We start from the raw sequence: 6,398 nt of genomic DNA, 5'->3' as shown, positions 1-6,398 counted from the left end.
GAGGTCTTCAACTAAAGTAATATTACACTTTTGTGAGGTGAAAAAAATATTTTTGACATAGTGATGAACACTGCCTTTGTTGATGATAACTAATTTCACTTTTTGTTTTCAGCATAATGATCAGTATTAACAGATCCAGTGGAATCCTGATAAATTCAACTTGCTTAAAGTCAACTCTTGCTCAGGGGCGAAGGCTGACTTGTTTGACAGGGTACTCAAAGTGAGATGGGACCAGAGAGGGCCTGGAGATATCACACTCCCACAAGTCACAAGTATCTTACTGGCACTGGAGGCGGCAACTCTGAGTTGTGAATGAAAACAAATCCTGAATTAATGTTGTATGCATAATATTCAACCGCTAAAATAATCGGGAAAGTATTTCATTAAATATTTATTCTAACCTTAAATTTAACTTTAGATTTGAACACACAAACACCAAGGAAAGAAGCAGAGATGTCAGTACTAGGCCATCAATGGCATGTTATACCAGACAGCCGAAACACTTTGGTAGAGCATGCCAATTATTTATTTTTTATTTCACATTTGTCTGTTTTTGTCTAGCTTTTCGTGGCCAGGAGCCGGAGTAATAATCGAGGTCACGATCTGATTATAAAACGTTAAAAAGTCGAGGAAAAAAAACGAGCACTTGCAGCAGTCAAGAGATTATTAGGAGTTAGTTCCCCTCATATCGGTGGGGTAGACTCGACCAGTGTAATAGTTAGCTTACATAATCAGCGGGTGTGGTTGATTATAACTGTGGCTCGAAAGGGGTAAACAGGGTATATGCGACAATGAAACAGTTTTGGCTGCTATGCACATGTTTCCTTCAACTCTATTGGTAGATTCTTCCAGCCTCACTTTAAGCTTACTTAATCAAAGCTTGTGATTGCTTATGGAGTGGCCCGATAGGGGCGAACACGCTATTTCTGTGGCAATGAAACGGCTTTGAAGGTTAGGCATAGTCTATTGTTCATTGGTGATTATGAACGTCTCTTTACATTTAATTTATGAGGTTTACGTCTATGGGTGAATTTGACTGCGACAATGTTTCAAAATTAGGAAGGGAAGCAGTGATTATTTGATTAATAGACGCTTCGCCTCTGCCTTGCTTACAGTCAACACCTCACTGTGGTCACATTTTTTTACCTTCTTTGTTTTAGTAATTTTAAGTAGATCTAATTGTGTTTTTGATACAGTGAACCACTTGAGTGTTAACCTTGCGTAAAGTAAACAAATTGGGGCTAAATCCCAAGATGAATTCATTTAAGAAGAGATTAGGTCCTGAGTTAGTAGTGTACACACCTCCAATTACTTTGTTCATTCATTGTCTCTTGTTTTGGTGACAGCTTCAGAATTATACTCCCTGAAATTGAGATTACATCTTGTCTATTACCACGTACTTTGTAATTTTGTAGCTGTCATCTTCAATTTTCAATGGCCAGTACTACAATGGATAAAGTCAACCTTGCTCAAAGTCAACAGTTTTTTCTGTCCGGGGTGTTGACTTTATCAGAATTCCACTGTAACTTGTTTTAGTTGTAATTAAGGCGCTTTTGTCATTGACATGAGTCTCAATTTTTTCCTTATTAGTAAGAAAGAGTGTATGCAATATTTTGCTAGAATGATTTACTCTTTGTGAGGCAGCGTGGTGAAATCAGGCGCTCGTCAAAATAATCGTAATGAAAAAACTGGCATTTTCCCGCAGGTTTGGGAACTTTTATTGAATTTTTGTTTTTCCGCTAAACACCTTTTATGTCCATAAGATAACACATTTCCCTGCGAGTTTTACTGGAAAAACGTTCATTACATGCACAAAATATGTGATTTTTCAGTTTTAAAGGCTCTCAAGCTATTGAAGTTATCAAACTCTGGCGGCCGTTTTCTCACTAGATTAACCTCTGAAATCAGGTGACCCACATCTCCTTCAATTGCAAATATTTTAACTTCTATTAAGGGCTGGTGGGGCACCCAGAAATCTTGTTTTGGGATCAAATTATGCAAATTGAGGTTATTACATAATATAGTACCTGGGCATTTCCTGAACAATATCCATAAACGTATGTAAGCCCTGCTACACCCTAAAGCTGTCTTTTTTGTCCAAGTGTTTCTGCGAAAGCACATGTCTTCTAGTCGGTTCTTACCTTTATCGGCTGTTTTCTCACAATTTTATTTTGTCACGCATTATCCCATTTTTCTGCCCTGTTTCTTTTTCGATGTCGGTGTAACTTTCACAGAATACCCACAACACGTAGTTCTAAATTTCGGCTTGTTGAATTTTTGATTAATGAAGTAGTTTTTGATTTATGGAATTAGAACACATGAATTTTCCCTTTTTTCCTTTTTTTGCAACAACCCATTTGTAAGTGTCATAAGATAAAAACTAAAGCACATGTCAAAAATCAAACCCACCAAATTTAAGAACTATATATTTACTGTTGGCAGGCCAAATTAGAAATGAATCAGTTAATAAATAAGGGAATAAAATGGGATTGGAAAAGGTATACAAAATCCAATACGGCCGCCGTTTCCATGGTTATCGATTCAAAATATACTTTTTGAACTATAGATTTCAAATCTCCAATAGCACACAATGTCCCACAGCAGATATAGGCACTCTAGGCCTTGTAATGTCCAAAATAGACCTCATGTGCCCCACCAGCCCTTAATAATAATAATAAAGGATAGCATTTGTATAGCGCAAATCCCTGCTCAACAGCAAACTCTAAACGCTTCAAAATCTATACTATTACCCCAGCAGACCTGAGAGAATTCTGAAACAAACTCAACTTCCTAGGAAGCACACAGAGCAAGCAGCCATTTATAGGCGCTATAACACTAACATACTGACAATACCTTTCGCTGTCTATAGCCGGGTACACATTCCCACCTGGGTGAAGTGAGGAAAATTCGTGCGAAGTGTCTATTCAGCATAGATGAATATCGTTTTCATCAAAAGGGGGGCAAATGGACAGGCTTTAAGATGATATCAATAACTCCGTATGCCTCAAAACTGACGAGTGCCTGATCCAACCATGTCGTGACACCTATTATTTTTAAGTGCATATATTATTATGTGCATGTATGCGTGTATGCATGTTTTTCATGAATATTATGCAATGCGCATAAAACAATGACTGTTTCACGGATTTGTGCGATATACATGTCATATTACTTTTATCATTACAAGCGAACAATGTAATATTACGGGGGGAGAGGCAAATGTAAGAAAAGAGTAAGAAAGGGGGGGGGGGGGGGGGTCAAAAAGTCCCAAAGAAGGTGTAAGATTATATTTGAACAGCCCCTTAGATCTATTTTCAGTCCTGGCGTTGCAGACTTGTGTCGCTCACATTCTGCTACGCCGCGACACTCCAGCGTTTTGCTGAAGGACACAGTTCAAGGGACGCGGACACACGTGATGAATTTATTGCCGCTCATTTCTACCATAATTGTGTTTTTTCTCGCTTTTCATTCAACACGACAATATATCCAGTGCAACTATGTCTTTTTATCCCGAAACAAAGAGTTCGATTTTGGAAATAAAGAGCAGAAACATCATTTGGGACAACACAAGTGAGAAATATAAAAACACATTTTTTTTAAATGATGCTTGGATGGATGCATGCATTGTACTCAGATCAGAATACAATGATGCAAGTGATGAATTAAAGAAACAGATACGTAAGCATCTTTTCCATTTATTTGACTTCTATCTTGACATGTCTGGATGTACCTGTATAAACTCCATCTCCCTCTTTCTACTCTTCGCCTCTTTCTTCTCACTTTTTCCCACTCTCTCTAAGCCTCACATCTATCGGTCTGTCAGTCTGTCTGTTTCTCTCTTTCTCTCTCTCTCTCTCTCTCTCTCTCTCTCTCTCTCTCTCTCTCTCTCTCTCTCTCTCTCTCTCTCTCTCTCTCTCTTAACTCTTAGTACTATGTAAGCTTTTCAGTCATTCAGATGAATTTATCATTAAAAAAACAGAGTAATCCATACCAAAACTGACAGTCCACTTTGGTTATGTTTCATTCAGGCATATTGCCACTGCCATAGAACCTGGCCTTCTGATTTGTAAAAAAACGAATTTGTCTCTGTTTGTCTATGCATATCGTCCAACATGTAACACTTCATCTGTCGTTTTCGACACGTCGCCGAGTCCTGTAATTTCCAGCATATCTTCAAATTCATCTCACATCTTTGCTGGACAAAATTATGTAATATGCAACAAGCCTTGGCAATATTTGAAGCACACTCTACACTGAGGGTCATTGGTCTGTGGAAAATCCTCCATTTTTCGCTGAGGATACCAAATGCACATTCAACGTATCTTCGCGCTCGGGAAAGTCTGTGATAAAAGATTCTTTTCATGGGTGAAAGAAATTAATTGCCACCATAAGGTCTGAGAAGATTGAAGGCAAGCCCAAAAGCCTCATCTCCGAAGAATACGTTGGGTAAAATATCCTCTGTGCCAGGCATCTTGGATGGTAGTGGTATGTCGATCTTTTTGTCTTTCAGCATTTTCCAAAATTGCGTGTCTTCAGTGTCTTCAACAATGATTGCGTCGGAGTAAAGTTTTTCGCGAAGATCCGATGTCCACAAAACGAAAACAGTAATTGCTATCTACTACAACCATGAGCACGATAAAGAAATCGACTTTGTGGTTGTAGTAAAACAAACCACTGTCAAAGGGCTTGATAATGGCAAGGAGGGGGGTGCGTTTTCCTCAAATTTGGCAGCGATTTTTAAAAACTCATTTCGATTTAGCTGAGGGAAACATGGATCCCAAAGCAATGTCCATTCGCCACACAGACTCTTCGTATGACTTCTGCAGCTGTCGATCTGCCAACTCATTAAAATGAAGTTTTTGTAATGTACATCTAGTAGCAAGGTACCTAGAGAAGAAGAAAAAAAGCAATGAATTATCTTCCCTCGCCACCATCACCACCACCACTGCTATTGCTCTGCTACTTCTATTAAGATTTTGAAATCATTTTCCTTTCTTATTCTTGCAGTTTCTGACCTCAAGAGCCGATGGAAAAGTATCAGCGATTCCAACAATAGAAGCCAAAAGAAACTGAAAGTGAAAGCTGGGTCTGCAACATGCGGCTCCAAGAAATAATTAAGTGTATGCAGATGTATTGGCTTTTCTCCAGAAAACATATACAAATCGAGATACAGAAGACAGTCTTGAAACATATTCGCAAAATGAAAGCTTGACCCAAGATCCCCAGGATGATGAGGAACAAGAGACGGAACCCTCTAGCACAAGTCCAGCTCCTACTCCATGTCCAGCGTCTTCCTCAATACAGCAAAATAATACCGGGAAAAGAAGTCGCAAAACAAGCATAGAGGAAACGATGATCGCATTTATGAACAGATGCAAAGACAATGATGCAGATAACGACTTCTTTAATTAATAGTCTTTTGCCATCTGTCCAGGCCCTAACAGAGGATCAAAGACTGGAATTTAGATCACAAACCATAACACTTTTGCAGAGAATTAAATCTAACGGATATTTTGCACCACCAGAGCCATTTCACCAACATCGATGATGTATTTCAGTTCTCCTCAAATGGTGATCCCAAACACTTCTCATTAGCAAAATTCTACCTCATCATTACAGCATCTTGATCAACAAAGCAACAGTATCTGATTGTCATGTGTTCTCAAGACCAGTTTCAGATCAAGCACATCCTCTCAAGGAAATGACAGTTTAAAAAAAAACAAGTTTTATGGAAACTAGCTCTTGTTCACTATAAAGCCTTTTCCTAAACAGATACTTTTTGTTTTAATTCCTTTTTCCATTGTACATGTATCAACAACTGGATCGTGTTTTTAATTAACACCTCTTTGTGTCATTTAATTTGTCTTCAGTTTTGGTTTAATCAATAAACGTTAATTTAATCTCAGTCCAATAACGTGTGAAACCGTTTTTATGTTTAAAAAAATATTATGGATGCTGACCCAAACAAACCGAAGAAAAAATAGATGCAAATCTTTATCCTGATCATTACAGTAATATCCCGACAGACACTTACCTCGGACAACGTGCCACCGCCTCCTCCGGAGGAAGCAACACTTTCTGCGCAGAATTTACTGCGCGACAATTGCAAATCGCCTTTCAAGGCCCTAAATGTGTCAAACACACTTTCATATGTTTTTAGTATATAATTTAGTTCTATTGTTGTTGCTGTCGTTGTTGTTTTTGTTGGTCCTCCAAAAGTAAAGGGGATTGAACAAAGAACAATTCTCACTGCTGCTCTTTTTACGGCTCTATATTTGACCAACAAGGCTCTAATCTGATCTTTAAAAAGTGTTTGTGAATTATTCTGAATGTCCTTCTTCCCCATTCCCATTATTACTATAATATTAGGGACCGTTCACAAATGACGTCAGCTAAGA

The sequence above is a fragment of the Aplysia californica genome, unplaced genomic scaffold, assembly GCF_000002075.1.
Source record: "Aplysia californica isolate F4 #8 unplaced genomic scaffold, AplCal3.0 scaffold00597, whole genome shotgun sequence".
NCBI lineage: Eukaryota > Metazoa > Mollusca > Gastropoda > Aplysiida > Aplysiidae > Aplysia > Aplysia californica.
This window is presented reverse-complemented; position numbering follows the sequence as displayed.